General features: G+C 39.3%; 1 protein-coding gene across 28 annotated transcripts in view; it reads left to right on the forward strand.

Moving 5' to 3' along the window:
* The window catches only part of MAP3K13 (mitogen-activated protein kinase kinase kinase 13), a 178,384-nt gene that overhangs the window by 86,844 nt on the left and 77,159 nt on the right, over window positions 1-14,381 (forward strand). The gene's annotated exons all lie outside the window — the stretch shown is intronic.

The raw sequence follows: 14,381 nt of genomic DNA on the forward strand, positions 1-14,381 counted from the left end.
TGCACATAATGCATCACATATACCAAGTCCCAAATAAATGGTAGTCGCTGATATGCATTAGCTTCTTTCTTTTTGTTTATTGTCTGACCATGTAAAAAAGACTGCCAGTTGGTACCTGAGGGAAATTAAAAAAAAAAAAAAAAGAAAAGTAAAAGAAAAAAATGCAATAGTATTCTTGTCTGCAAGAATTCAGTCTACTGGGAGAAATTGACACATATGTTATATTTTACTCAGACAGCAGTTCTCAAACTTTTTGGTCTCAGGACCAAAAAAAAAAAAAAAAAAAAAGGAACCCAAAAACAAAGAGCTTTTGTTTATGTGAGTTTCGTTGTCTATATTTACAATATTAGAAACTAAAACAAAAAAATTTGTTAAGTATTAATGTATTTTTAAAATAATAAACCTATTATACAGTAACAAAAGAATATTTTCCTTCATGAAAAAAAAAATTACAGTTTTCAAACCTTAACAATTTTTTGTGAGGAGAGTGTTATTGAGAAAAGAGGATCTTGCAAATGTCTTTAATGCTCAACTTAATAGATGATAGCTAGATTCTCATATCCGCTTCTGCTTTCAATCTGTTGTGATATCAAATGGTATATAGTGGCCACTGGGAAAATCCACTGTCTACTTGTGAGAGAATGTGATGAAAAGGAAAATAATATCTTATTATTATGGAAAAAATTCACAGACCCCTTAAAAGATCTCAGGGGTCCCCAGGAGTTCCCAGAGCGTACTGTAAGCACCATTGCAGAGGGTGTGAGTAAGAGCTAATATCCCTGTTGGGTTCACCATGTGCCAGACACTGTTCACAGTGCTTTACATATTTAATCCTCACAACAGCTCTTTGTGGCAGGTGCTATTGTTATTATCTCTAATTTCCAGATGAAACCAAAGCACAAACAGAGTACATTCATCAAGGTGGAGTCGGCGTTCAGCTTCAGACTGTCTGGCTTCAGGGTCCAGACTCTTTTCTATGCCACTGCACTGCCTCCCTCTCCTTGGCAACTGAGTGCAATTTCATAGAGAAAATGACGTTTTTCTTAAAGGCTATGCAGACATAGAGGTTCTAATAGACAACCCTTAGAGAACACTTGATTGTTACTCATTACAAAGCAGGATTTTATTCTTGTAAATGTTTTCAACCTTCACCTTTATCTCCTGTTTCTCTGAAGTCACTTTACATTCAGAATATTTTCCTTTCTTATACCTGCGTCGGCAGTGCCATCCTACACATCCCAGTCTGTCCAGGGTTCCTACCAACAGCTGCCAGTTACTGCAATTTCAGTGATAAAGCAGGATTTTCTTTTCCCCTTTCTTTTTTCTTACGATAAAATACCTATACCATAACATTTACAGTTTCAGCCACTGGAAGTGTACAGTTCAGTGGCATTAGGTACATTGACATTGTTATGAAACCATCACCACCACCATCCGTCCACAGAACTCTTTTCATTTTGTAAAACTGATACTCTGTACATGTTAACCAAAAACTCCCCATTCCCCCTTCCCCACACACCCTGGCAACCACCGTTCTATTTTCTGTCTCTATGAACTTGAGTACTGTAAGTACCACATATAAATAAAATCATATGATATTTGTCCTTTTGCACCTGGCTTATTTCACTTAGCGTAATGTCTTCAAGTCTTATCCACATTGTAGCATGTGCTGTCATTTCCCTCCTTTTAAAGGTTGAATAATACAAACCATAAACATGGGACCTAAATAAACATCAGTTAATTTCAAAAAACGAATATAAAATAGTATAAAGAAAGGAACACAGACCTCTAATGTATTGCTTCTGTGCCTTATTACAAAGTTACTATTTTCTACATTTATTCTAAAACTCATATTTCTTGGTTGAACAGAAGAATTAAACAGATTTTTTTTTAACGGTTGAGCAACAGCTAGAACCCATCATGTCTACTATAGCTATTTCACGTAATTCTGACCTTCTTTTCCTTTTCTTATGTTTCTTCTGCTCCCAATCCCTTTTCCCTGTCATGAATTAAAACAAAACTCTGTTTCATCTCTCCTAGGATGGCCATTAAGTGGAACTGTTCACAATTAAAAAGCAAATAGGTTAGATATCTATGAAATAAAAACCTAAATAACTGAAGTACATTCTATTGAAATATAACCTGTGTTTTTTGGGGAGGGGAAGAGGTGAGCTCAGGTAGGTTGGGTGGGTCATAGTCCATGAGAAGGATTTTTATAGTAAAGTTTCTGTTGTTTTTTGAGACCATGTAGAGAACTCAGCTTTCAGAATATGTTCTTGAATGACTTTTACATGCTGTGCCATGCCCTGGGGATGTGGTGGTAAACAATATGGGCCTGAACATGCTGGATATAAGATATACTTTATGAAAGACATTATTTACATATTGGATTATGGCCTAAAGAGTTCAAGGACTTACTCCAGATCATATAATGGTTAAGTAAGGATTTCAGGATTCAAACTGAACATGGCACCTGCCTGCACAGAGCTTGCAGACTAGCAGGGGAGATCATTAGAGAGCAATTATAATACAGTGTGATATGTGCTCTTAGGGGAGGCGGGAAGGGGCTGAGGGAATGCAGGCTCCAGAGGAGAACATAAGTGGAGCATCTAACCCAGACTAGAGGAGGCTTCCTGAAGGAAGTGGTAACAGAAATGAGCCCTGAAAAACGGGCAAGAATTGGGAGAGGAGAGGCATGCAGAGTGCGTTGCATGCAAAGTGGATTGCAAGCGCTTTATTCCAGAGGTGAGAGAGAGGGCAGTGAATTCAGAGGACTGAAATGAATCTGACTGGTGAACTGTGGGTCAATGTCAAACATGAGGCTAGAGAAGCAAAATAGGCCTAGAGGGCTGCACTTGTTCTGGGAGCAGGAGATTTTATGAAGTTGAGTGGTATGTTCAGAATCACATGCTGAAGAAATGGTTATAGAGATCATGGAATAGGATAAGACCATGGGCAAGGGTACAATCAGTGAGTTTTAAAATAATCTAGGCTGGTCAGGTGTGCTGGCTCATGCTTGTAGTCCCAGCACTTTGGGAGGCCAAGGTGGGTGGATCATCTGAGGTCAGGAGTTCAAGACCAGCCTGGCCAGCATGGTGAAACTCCATCCCTACAAAAAATACAAAAATTAGCTGGGCATGGTGGCGGGCACCTGTAATCTCAGCTACTTGGGAGCCTGAGGCAGGAGAATCACTTGAACTCAGAAGGCGGAGGTTGCAGTGAGCCAAGATCACACCACTGCACTCCAGCCTGGGTGATGGAGTACAACTCTGTCTCAAAAAAGTAAGTAACTAAACAAAATAATCTAGGCAAACATGGTAATAACCGGTACTAGAAGGGGTTACTGGGGTAAGGGGAAGTATGCAAATTTAAGAGAGATTCAGAATGTTAAAGGATACTTTTTATAAGAGTAAAATAAGTCATCCACACATCAAATGAGTTGCAGATTTTATTTAACTCATTAATTAATAAGGAAACCAGTAAGAGATTACAATAAAAATTCAAAGTGTACATGTGCATGTGTGCGCATGCGTGCACACACACGTGCAATCAGGAATGCTTCAATGAATGTACAATTAGGAGCAAAACCAGTGAATATCCACAGGGCAATAATCAATTGCATTCCACCAGAAGACACAATTCAGTTGCATTTCTATGGATAAGAATTAGTTGTATTTGCTATAATTTACAGAGTTGTAAATATCTTAAAAATAACAAAAGGCTCACCAAAAACTGAGAGTCGTAACCTAGGCAAGAGCACTCTTGCTAGACAGAAAACCCAGTCATCTGTTCTGCCCATTTCAAAGTCTTTCACAGTTTTCCCTGACGAGAAGATAGCAGGATTTTGGTGATTGATTGGATGTGATGATGGTTAGCAAGGAGGCATGAGAGAGAAAAGTCAAGTGTGGCCACTTATTCAAGGAGGTTGAGGGGGCATTTAGCCAAGATGTGGATGTTGGAACAGGAGGATACAATGGGAAAGTTTTGGAGGCAAGGGAGAATGAGACGTGGGGTCAGGGAAGAGGATGCCTAAAGAAATACAGTGTTGAGACTTAAAACCAGAGGGGCTCACTTACATCTTCGGTAGTAACGAAGGAGAACAGAATGTGAGGCAAGATGGGATTAGCTGGCTACAGGTTTGAAAAATTATTCCCAGTAGTCCTCTGATTCATAGGTGTCAGTGGCCTCTCATTTAGAATTATTAATTTATCCTGTGTCCCTCTGGGCATGAGTCCCTGAGTAGCTGCTTGCTTGCAGTAGAAACCTAAAAGAATGATGTTTATTAAGAAAGTGATTTTGAATTAATAAAATTGATTTAATGAAAATAAACTCTGAGTATAGAGAACCATGTCTCAAGCATCTTTCTATGCCTGGGATGTTTGGCATAGCATCCAGCAATTATATTTAGTACATATATAGAATGAAAGATGCATATATTGGATTATGGCCTAAAGAGTTCAAGGGCTTACCCCAGATCATATCACTTGGAATCACTTAAGTTTTCCAAGGTTCAAAACCAGTTCTTAAGACTCTAATGCTCAAGTCACTAGGATTGGGGAGTTAAATTCCAACATCTCATGGAATTTTCAGCCTTCCATTTATTAGGAAAGATTTAAAAAGTATTTCTTTATTTCTCATGTTTCCAGTAACTAAATATTACTGCAAAATGTGGATATACTCTTTCTAAGGAGAGGAAGCTTTCTCAAAAGACCTAATTTGAAATCAGATGGACTGAACAAGCAGTCTACTGACTGTGTAACATGAGAGGAGTTAATTAACCTCTCTGTACCTCAATTATCTCATCTATCAAATGATGATGATACTGACCTCCATGAAGGTATAGAGATGAAATGAGATAAAGTATATAAAAATTTAAGTATAACACATGACTTCATGGAGGTTGATATTTTTAAATCTAAGGTGTAAAGTTTTTGCATGCCTACTTTATACCAAAATATGCCTTTTTTTGATAGAACATGGGATATATTTAATACTGAGCTCCTTTGCTTCATTATTGATAAATCTAAATCTAGGTTTTTCAATATAACTTCTGCAGGAAGATTTTTGCTTCTTGATAAGGTATCACTGGTTTCAAATACTTTGCTTTTCTCTCTTCCCAGTCCATGGACTTCTTTTTTCTTTCCACTGTACCAAACTTCACCACCAGAACGACATCACTATATTATAACTTAAACGAAGTGTGTTTTGTTTGGTTCCCTTATTATTTCTAAAATGCAACAGGCATTTCTAATTCAATATTATTTCTTTTTTTTTTTTTTTTTTTTGAGATAGAGTCGTGTTCTGTCGTCACTGAGGCTACAGTGCAGTGGTACAATCTTGGCTCACTGCGACATCTGCCTCCCATGTTCAAGTGATTCTCCTGTCTCAGCCTCCTGAATAGCTGGGATTACAGGCATGCATGCTCAGCGAATTTTTGTATTTTTAGTAGAGATGGGGTTTCGCTATGTTGCCCAGGCTGGTCTTGAACTCCTGAGCTCAAAGCAATCTGCCCATCTCAGCTTCCCAAAGTGTTGGGATTACAGGCATGAGCTGCTGTGCCTGACACTAATTTAGCTTTTAAAAACACCATTATGATTTGAGATTATTATTGGTTTCCTTTTTTGGCCATTTCCTGAGTATATACAGACATACTGAAATCATAAATAGGTATATTCAGCTGGTGCGGCAGTCAGTTTTCCTCAAGGAAAGATCGATTATACCTGCTCTGTCCACCTACATTGGCCATTATGAGGCTCAAATGAAATTAAAATATATGAAATTACTTTGGAAATACAACTCAATATGCAAATGTAAGATAGAAGTGATTATTATTATTTGCTGCTGTTTTATACATGTTCCTGAGGACATAGGCCAATGGAGCACACCTGCTGCAGGGAGCATCTAGATGTCCCCAAACAAATGAGAGCTATGACCCTCTTCCCTCCTTCCCTTATTTTTTTCCAGCAGTCAGAAGGGTCGTTGATGTGGTGAAACCCTCTGTGCTCAGTTTGGAGTGACTAAAAGGCATGTAGACATTTTCATTGCTGGGTGTTGTGTTTGCAGAGTTATTTACAGCACCCAGCAAGGCCTCCGTGCTCAGCAACCTAACCCAAGATGAACAGTTGCATTAGTGAAGCAGCGACTTGTTGTACCTGTCATTGTTCTGTTAACATGACGGCAAACATTTTCTGTACCTGGAGGATGACATTTCATCCCCTGCTTTCCCTATTAATTCTTGTTTTTTTTCATGGTCTCCAGAACCAATTCACAAGATGAGAGAATCTTACAATTGAAAGACATAGGAGAGGTCATTTGGTTCAATCCTCTTTACCAAAGCAAAAATCTTTTGGTACAATTATCTGATAGATGTGCCCCATGCTGAGCATTTCCAGTGATGGAGAGCTAATCAGTTGTGAGAGATCCTATTCCATTATTGGATTGTTCTAATTTCTTATATTCACAGAATGTTTTTCCTAATTGGTTATAGGACCTTAGAGATCATTCTGGTCCAATTCCTTCAGTTTGCAGATGAGGAAATTGAGGCCTGGAGACGTTAAGTGACTTGCCCAAGGCTAAATAAATAATTTATGGCACAGCTGGGACCCCTGGTTCATGGTAACTTCTTTCAAAATCATTAAACTACAAAATTGCTGAATTCATAAATACTGAGTAGCATTAAATGCAATTATGCAGTATATAAATGCTTTAGTACATAGCATATTTTAGCACAGCAAATACTTATGTTGCACTATAAACTTATTTCTATTTTGATGGAGAAAATGTGTCTATTTTGTTAATCATGTATGAAGATCTCCTTAAAGCTTTCTGAGAAACTCCCTTCTTTAAATAGGACTGTTTTTTTCTTTGCTTTCCTTTGTGGGGTGGAAAAAGAAGTAATCAGTCTGACCTTCATAATATATCTAAGAAGTCTTATTGTCAAAAGAGACACAAAAACACATTTCTCTGCCTGCCCTGAGGGTTGTGGGGTGGACTGGAGCCAGGGGCTTTTTTATATTCCTGTCAGGCGTTGGTTCCCGGCCTGTCAGTGGCTGTGTAGAGGAGACTGGATCGGAGCCTGCCCATATGCCAGCGAGGCTTTGAAAGGTCGCCTGATCTGCCCTGCCTCCTGGAAGGACTGCACATAAAGGGCATTGGCAACCTTTCTGTGCTGTGAAATTACTTGCTGGAAGCTTTAGGGTCACCCCACACCCTGTGGGGTAGGGAGGGCTGATGGGATGGAGGAGGACAGAACATTGATTGGCTGTAATGAGAGAAACCTACAGACTCTGGGGGGGGTTTGAGGTATTGGACAGACTTGGCGGGGTGAGGAGAGGAACATTCGAAAGGGCGTGACCTAAAGAGCTGACACAGCTATACTGTCTGTTCTGAGAAATAACCGAGAGCCTGAGAAAGGGAACCTGATACTGTCTTTGCATCTGTGAGTCAGTAGCCCTAATACCTTTTTAATTATCGATGTGAAAATACTCATTTAGGGTTTATCAGATGCATCAGAAAGAAAGACATTCCCCCTCCCCCACAAAAATTTCAAACTTTTGATCTCATATCCTGTGAAGACAGACAAGCAGCCTCTTATTCCCAAAAATCAGAAAGGGTACTCTGTCTATTCCTATTTAATCCCACCAGACTTAGTGCCTATATTAGAAGTACTTAGCACAGTTTGCCTTCATTTAGAACTAACTGTGTTTGTGGTTATCTCCCCTACAAGATGTTACCATATCCCCTAGCAGGTTAGACTTGAGTTCTGAAGAGCAGGGGTTCTTTCTTTCTTTTTTAAAAATGATGAAATATGTCAGGCATACCGAAAGTTAAAGAAGATGCTATCTTTACACCTTTATAGCCCCTTATGGCTTCTAAGAAACATGGTACCTAACATGTAGCAGGCACACAGGAAAGATTTGCCGAATTATGGTACCGACTCCCTTCTTACACTATGCACTCATTTCTTCCATCCCTTGCAGATTATGTCAAATCAGAATCACTTTCTCTGGTGGCCTAAGTGCTCAGAGTCAATGCAAATATACTCCGATATTCATGGATATAATAGTTGGTCTGAAATGCCTTTGGAACAGTGTCTAACAGCGTCCTAACTGTTGGTTGTCATTAGAACCAAGAGGTAGCCAAGTGTCCTAGTCATTTGACTTGAAGGTTGAAGAAAGCAGTGAAACACTGAAGCTGTATGTGGCTAATGGGCATATGGTTTTGGGCTTGGATGATAGTGCTTTTTGTATACGTTCACCGTCACATCCTTTGCCCATCGGTGATTTATTGAGGAAACCAAAGTGTGGCTCTTGGAAGACAGAGGGTTTTGAAGAAGGGAACACTGTTGGGTTGAGGAAAGGATAGGAGGAGACTATTCGTGTGTCTATCAGGGTTAGTGAGGGGAGCGAAATGAAACTAACGAAAGTGATAAAATTACCCTTGAGAAAAAAATGCTGATCACCAACCTGAGGATGACGTGGGTCCATCAAATCTGTAACTCTTCTGACCTGAGTATAATAATGATATGAAGGCTTTTCCTTGTATCCATCTGTCTAACAACATTTGTAGTTCTTTGCTCCAGTTATAGTTGAGCTACTTTCTTATTTCTCTGCCCTGCCTGATGGCGTGTAGGTAGGAATAAACCCTGGCTCATTACCTCCACCCTGCAGCCCCTCTGGCTGGAAGTCCTGCTTCAATTAGTGTTCTCCACCCTAGAAAAGCCTCTGTCCCCATCACATCCAGCCAGCCACTCTGTCCTGTTAATTCTGCCTCCTAGGTGTTGCTCAGATTCTTTCCATTCTCCCTGGAGCTCTTTCCACACCTCATTCGCCCTCCCTCGGTTTTCTACCCTTAAACAGAATCATCTTTCAGATAGAATCATGTCACATCCCTTCACCTCTCCAAAGTTCTCTGTCCATAAGAGGGAAAAAAAAATCCCCCAATCCACCCTTCCAGCCCTACTTTCGACACCTCTCATCACCTCTCACCAGCCCTGCTGATGTTTGTCCCGTTCCCCAAACAAGCACGTGATTTCCTTCGCGCCTCCCTCGGTCTGCGCACGCCCGCCCTTCTGACTGATGCTCTCCATGCCCCTTCCCTGTTCATCCAGGATGGGGATTTTCCCTTCTTTGTACTTCAGTAATTTGTACCCATCTCCCTTGGAGAGTGTCTCACATTACATGGCAATTATGTATTCATCCATTTTTCCTCTAATAGACTCCTCTAGAGTGGGGGTCCACTGTTTTGTTCACCTCTGCATCATCGTTATTGCTTAATACAGAGCGGGCACCGCAGGTGATAAACACCGCATTTGTTGAGTCCGTGAGCAGAATAGAAAATATTTAAGTGACCACTTTCCTCAAAGAAATGGGTGTTTTTAGGTGTAGGCTTGTGATTTCAGTGGCAAATCGGACGGGTGCTTTTCTCAGAGGGCAGTGATGACAGAACTGATTTGAGGATGTCTTTAAAAGTCCTTAAATCTTTTAGAAGACACGAAAGATCTAAGTTTTATGTATTTAAGCAGCATGCAAGGAAAAAAACAGTTGTTTTAGCACTTCTAATTATATCCTCTTTCTAAGAATGATCTCAAGTGCCTTATAAGGCTGTTCGGTGGTTTTTTTAATTGTTTCAATAAATTTTATTTTCTGCACCGTTTTTCTTATTAGGATCATTCCTGGGGTTTTTTGTTGTTGTCTTCTTTTGATCTTCTAATACTATATTTAACATTATTATATTTGGGAAATAGTCCAAAGCAGCTAAGCGCTTAGCTTGCAGTAAGAGGCAGAAGAGAATCATTGGCCACGAGGGCACCTTGTTTGGGGGCTGTGCAGGTTTATACAAGCTCATGCAGTCCAGGTAGGGTTGCTTCTTGCCAGGTGAACATCTCATCAGTAGTTTTCATTTTGTGGTAAATAGTATCACGTTTGCAAGTTACCTAATTATAGATGACTCAACCCTACATACTGCTTGTTTTCTCTCACTTTATTTGGCCAGAGCTCTTTGAATCCTAAATTCTCCTCTAACTGCCAATATGTAAAAGGGAGCATTTTCCCTATTATTTCCTGAATTGATGAGTTTGTGTGGGAGCAGGTGAGTGAGAGTTGCTTTTGAAAATCTGACAGCACTGTATCCTGCTGCCATGGCAGCTCCTCTCCCTGTCTGGGCTCAGGGCTGCCCTTGTCTTCGGTCCCCTCTATGGATGGTTGCGCTGATAGATGGAATCTCCTCGGGGAGCTTCATGGATCGGCCCTCTGTCCATTACCATGTAGCAGGATTGTGATTTATAGCCCCAGATGGTGACTCCCTACCCCACCACTTCCTATTTACTTCAGTAAAGCAGCACAGCATTAACTATTAAATTGCTTCCCTCTTTTTAAAATAATTGATGTCATTTGCAAAGGGCTTTATATAAAAATACGGGTACTTCTTCAAACATTTTAAAGAGTAAGGTTTCATCAGTTTATGAAGAACATGATGCATTGTCATAAAAAATAAACAGCCACATGGGCAGACTCTGTGGTCAGACTTATTTTTCTTGGCACTTGCATGTGGAAATGAGGTTTTGAGGCACAATTTCTGGTCAGATTCCTGGATTTTCATAGGAGAGTGCAACTCTTTCTTCCTGGTGGATTGTTAAAGCTTATGGAGCGACCTCTTGACTGGAAACCCAGATTATTTGCATTCCAGGTTCCTGTCTGGAAATAGAACCTATAATTTTTAGCTTCTCAATGTTCCTGAAAGCTTGAATGTGATAAATACTGCTCAAGGAAGAGTTCCTGCAGGAGATGCAGTCCATCCCTTTCTGGATCAAATCAGATTTCCAAAGAATTCTTTACTTGGACTCTCCTCCTGTAAGTCTTGCTTTTCTGGAATATTGGGAATCTCACCTTGCAGGGAGAGGTCCTCTTAAAAACTGTCCCAGGAAAGATGTCACTATATTTGCTGGGAGGCTACTGTTGAGGCTACTTACCCTCATTTGGGGTGTATCAATGAAAAGCCTCTCAGGCTTTAGTACATACAAATTAGTAGTAGTAGTATCATAATTTATTGTCAGGGTTTTTTTTTTTTACAAATTATTTTTATCTACTGGTTTCTGCTTTGGGTGCTTTTTTAAAAAACATTAATTTGTGTGTTTTTTTCACCTCTTTAGCTATTACCACATACATCTTTGTCTGGAGTCCGTGGGCTTTCTCCTAGTGTGTACTTTTTAAATTTAGCTCTATTTAAGAAGTCAAGCTTATTATATCTATATAATAAAATCATAATATGCTCACCTTTGAATTTTAGTATTTAGTTGTCTATGCTGTTGAATTCTTAAGAGCTCTAACACCTCCACAACATGAACCACGGACAGCATTTATTAGGCTGTAGAGGCCAGATGATGCCTGGAAGTCTTGCTGTGTAATTTAATCCTGGGTGCTGTGCCGTTTGGCTTCACTGGACTCTGAGTGTGCATATATAATCATGTGCGCATGTGTAAAAAACCCAGCCCTGAAAGGAAAGAGAGGGAGGAACATCATTAGCAGAGATTAGATTTGTCTCTCCAGCTGGGCAATGTGCCGCTGAATTCCAAGGGCTTTCCCCAGTGTAAATTATTAGACTGACTCAGCTGCTATTCAATTCCCCCCCTGGCTGAACTGCTTTTGCTAATGCTGTTAAGCTGTGGCTCAGGAGGCAGCATGTCCTGAGGTACTAGATATATCTGATGCATGCAGAAAGAAAACCCTCCCTCTTTCTCATATTTAGAAGATACTAGTATAGAGTCTTCCCAAATCAAAAATAAAAGGCAAAACGGAGATGAAGAAAAACTGTGCCAAACCTCAGCTATACATAGAGTGCTTTGGAAATTGTTCATAGACTAAAATAATTCCTATCTCACTAAAGCAGATAGGTGTAATCTAATCAAAAGACTTTAATTCAGAGCAGTTGAGAGTATCTGACTTTAGATCTGCTGCTGTTCTGAAATTGCTGAAGTCTAAACAAATTAACCCCACTCTGAACCAACACACATCTCCTTGATTTGATTGATTCAGGGCTGCAGAGTGGTCTTGTCTGAAGTTCTTCAGTGGTGATAATACACTAACATTTATGAAAACTTGAACTTTCTAAATATAGCATGAAGCATAAGGCACAGGATAATGTATATCCTTATTAATTGGTTGAATAGAATTTATAGCTATAGTAAATGCTCTGTTTTAGTTTTGTTCCATTGACAATTAGGACTATGTGTATGTTGTACTAATGTAATTCAAAAAGACATGGGGAGGTGATGGATATTCTAATTAACTTGATTGTGGTAATCATCGCACAATGTATATATATCTCAAAGCATCACACTGTAGAATTTTTGTCTATTTTTTTACTGTAAATATAATTTTTTGTGTTTTTATTTATTTTATTTTTTTAGGAAGGGAGGAAGGAGAGGAAGGCAGGAAGGGAGGAAAGGAGGAAGGGAGGGAGGAAAGAAGGAAGGGAGGGAGGGAAAGAAGGGAAGAAAGGAAATCAGGCAATGAGAGAGACATTGCCGACCTGGATCTAGAGGTCTACAGGTTGATTTCTTTTTTTCTTTTTTTGAGAGAAGGAAAGAAAAAAAAAGGAGTGAAGGAGAGGAAGAAAGAGGAAGAAAAAGAGGGAGAGAGAACAGAAATGTTGCTTTATTCTTAAAAAAAATGGGTATTAATAATGGCCAATCAATATTTCATTTAAACCTATGAGTAGGTGTGATGTGGTATTGACAAGAATGTATATTTTGTGTATTTAAAGTGGAGAGCTCTGTAAATATTTATTAAGTTTACTTGTTCTGGATCTGAGTTCGAGTCCTTGATATCCTTATTAATTTTCTGTCTCATTGAGTCTAAGTCTCTGTATCTGGGTGTTAGGGTCGTTAGCTCTTGTTGTTGCATTGATCCTTTTACCACTATATCTTTGTTGCTTTAAAATCTATTTTATCCCATACAAGAATTGCAACTTCTGCTTTTTATTTATTTATTTATTTTTGCTCTCCATTTGGTTGGTAAATCTTTCTCCATCCCTTTGTTTTGAGTTTTTATGTATCCTTGCCTGTGAAACAGGTCTGGATGTAGCATACCATTGGGTTTTGGCTGTATCTTTTGATTGGGGGATTTAGTCTATTTAAATTTAGGATTACTGCCATTTGATGTTAACTGGCTGTTTTATCCATTCGTTGATGTAAGTTCTTCTTTATGCTGATGCTGTTTACTTTTTGGTATATTTTTAGAAAGGCTAATACTGGTTGTTTCTATGTGTAATGCTTCTTTCAGCTCTTGTAAAGCAGGCCTGGTGGTAATAAAATCTCCGAGTACTTGCTTGTTCATAAAAGATTTTATTTTTCCTTCAGTTGTGAAGCTTAGTTTGGCTGGATATGAAATTCTGGGCTGAAAGTTCTGTTCTTTAAGGATGTTGAATATTGGCCCCCACTCTCTTCTGGCTTGTAGAGTTTCTGCTGAGAGATCTGCTGTAAGTCTGATAGGCTTGCCTTTGTGGGTAACCTGACCTTTCTCTCTGGCTGCCCTTAGTATTTTCTCCTTCATTTCAACCCTTGTGAATCTAACGATTATGTGCCTTGGAGTTGCTCTTCTTGAGGAATATCTTTGTGGTGTTCTCTGTATTACGTGGGGTTGAATATTGTCCTGCTTTGCTAGGTTAGCAAAATTTTCCTGAATAATATCCTGAAGAATATTTTCCAGCTTGGATTGATTCTCTCCGTCGCATTCAGGTACACCTATAAAACGTAAATTTGGTCTTTTCACATAGTCCCACATTTCTTGGAGACTTTGCTGATTCCTTTTTATCCTTTTTTCTCTAATCTTGTCTTCTTGTTTTATTTCATTAAGTTGGACGTCGACCTCTGATATCCTTTCTTCTCCTTGATCAATTCGAGTGTTTAAACCTGTGCATACTTCTCAGAGTTCCCGTATTGTATTCTTCAATCCCATTAATTCACTTATATTCCTCTCTAAGTTGTCTATTCTCATTAGGATTTCGTCAAACCTTTTTTCAAAGTTCTTAGTTTCTTTACATTGGGCTGCAACATGTTCTTTTAACTCACAGAAGTTTCTTATTATTCATCTTCTGAAGCCTGATTCTGTTAATGGGATGCGCTCCTTCTCCATCAAGCCTTGTTCCCTTGTTGATGAGGAACTGTGATCCTCTTTAGAGGGAGAGGCATTCTGATTTTGAGTATTCTCAGCCTTTTTACGCTGGTTTCTTCCCATCATTGTAAATTTATCCACCTGTCGTCTTTGTAATTACCAACTTTCCAATTAGGTCTCTGAGTGGACGTCCAAGTTGTTAATTCCCAGGGCCGAAATATGAGCAACCCACTGCACCGGCCAAAACAGCGTTAAGACTGATGGTGCTTT

This window comes from Callithrix jacchus, chromosome 15 (genome assembly GCF_049354715.1).
Source record: "Callithrix jacchus isolate 240 chromosome 15, calJac240_pri, whole genome shotgun sequence".
Lineage (NCBI taxonomy): Eukaryota > Metazoa > Chordata > Mammalia > Primates > Cebidae > Callithrix > Callithrix jacchus.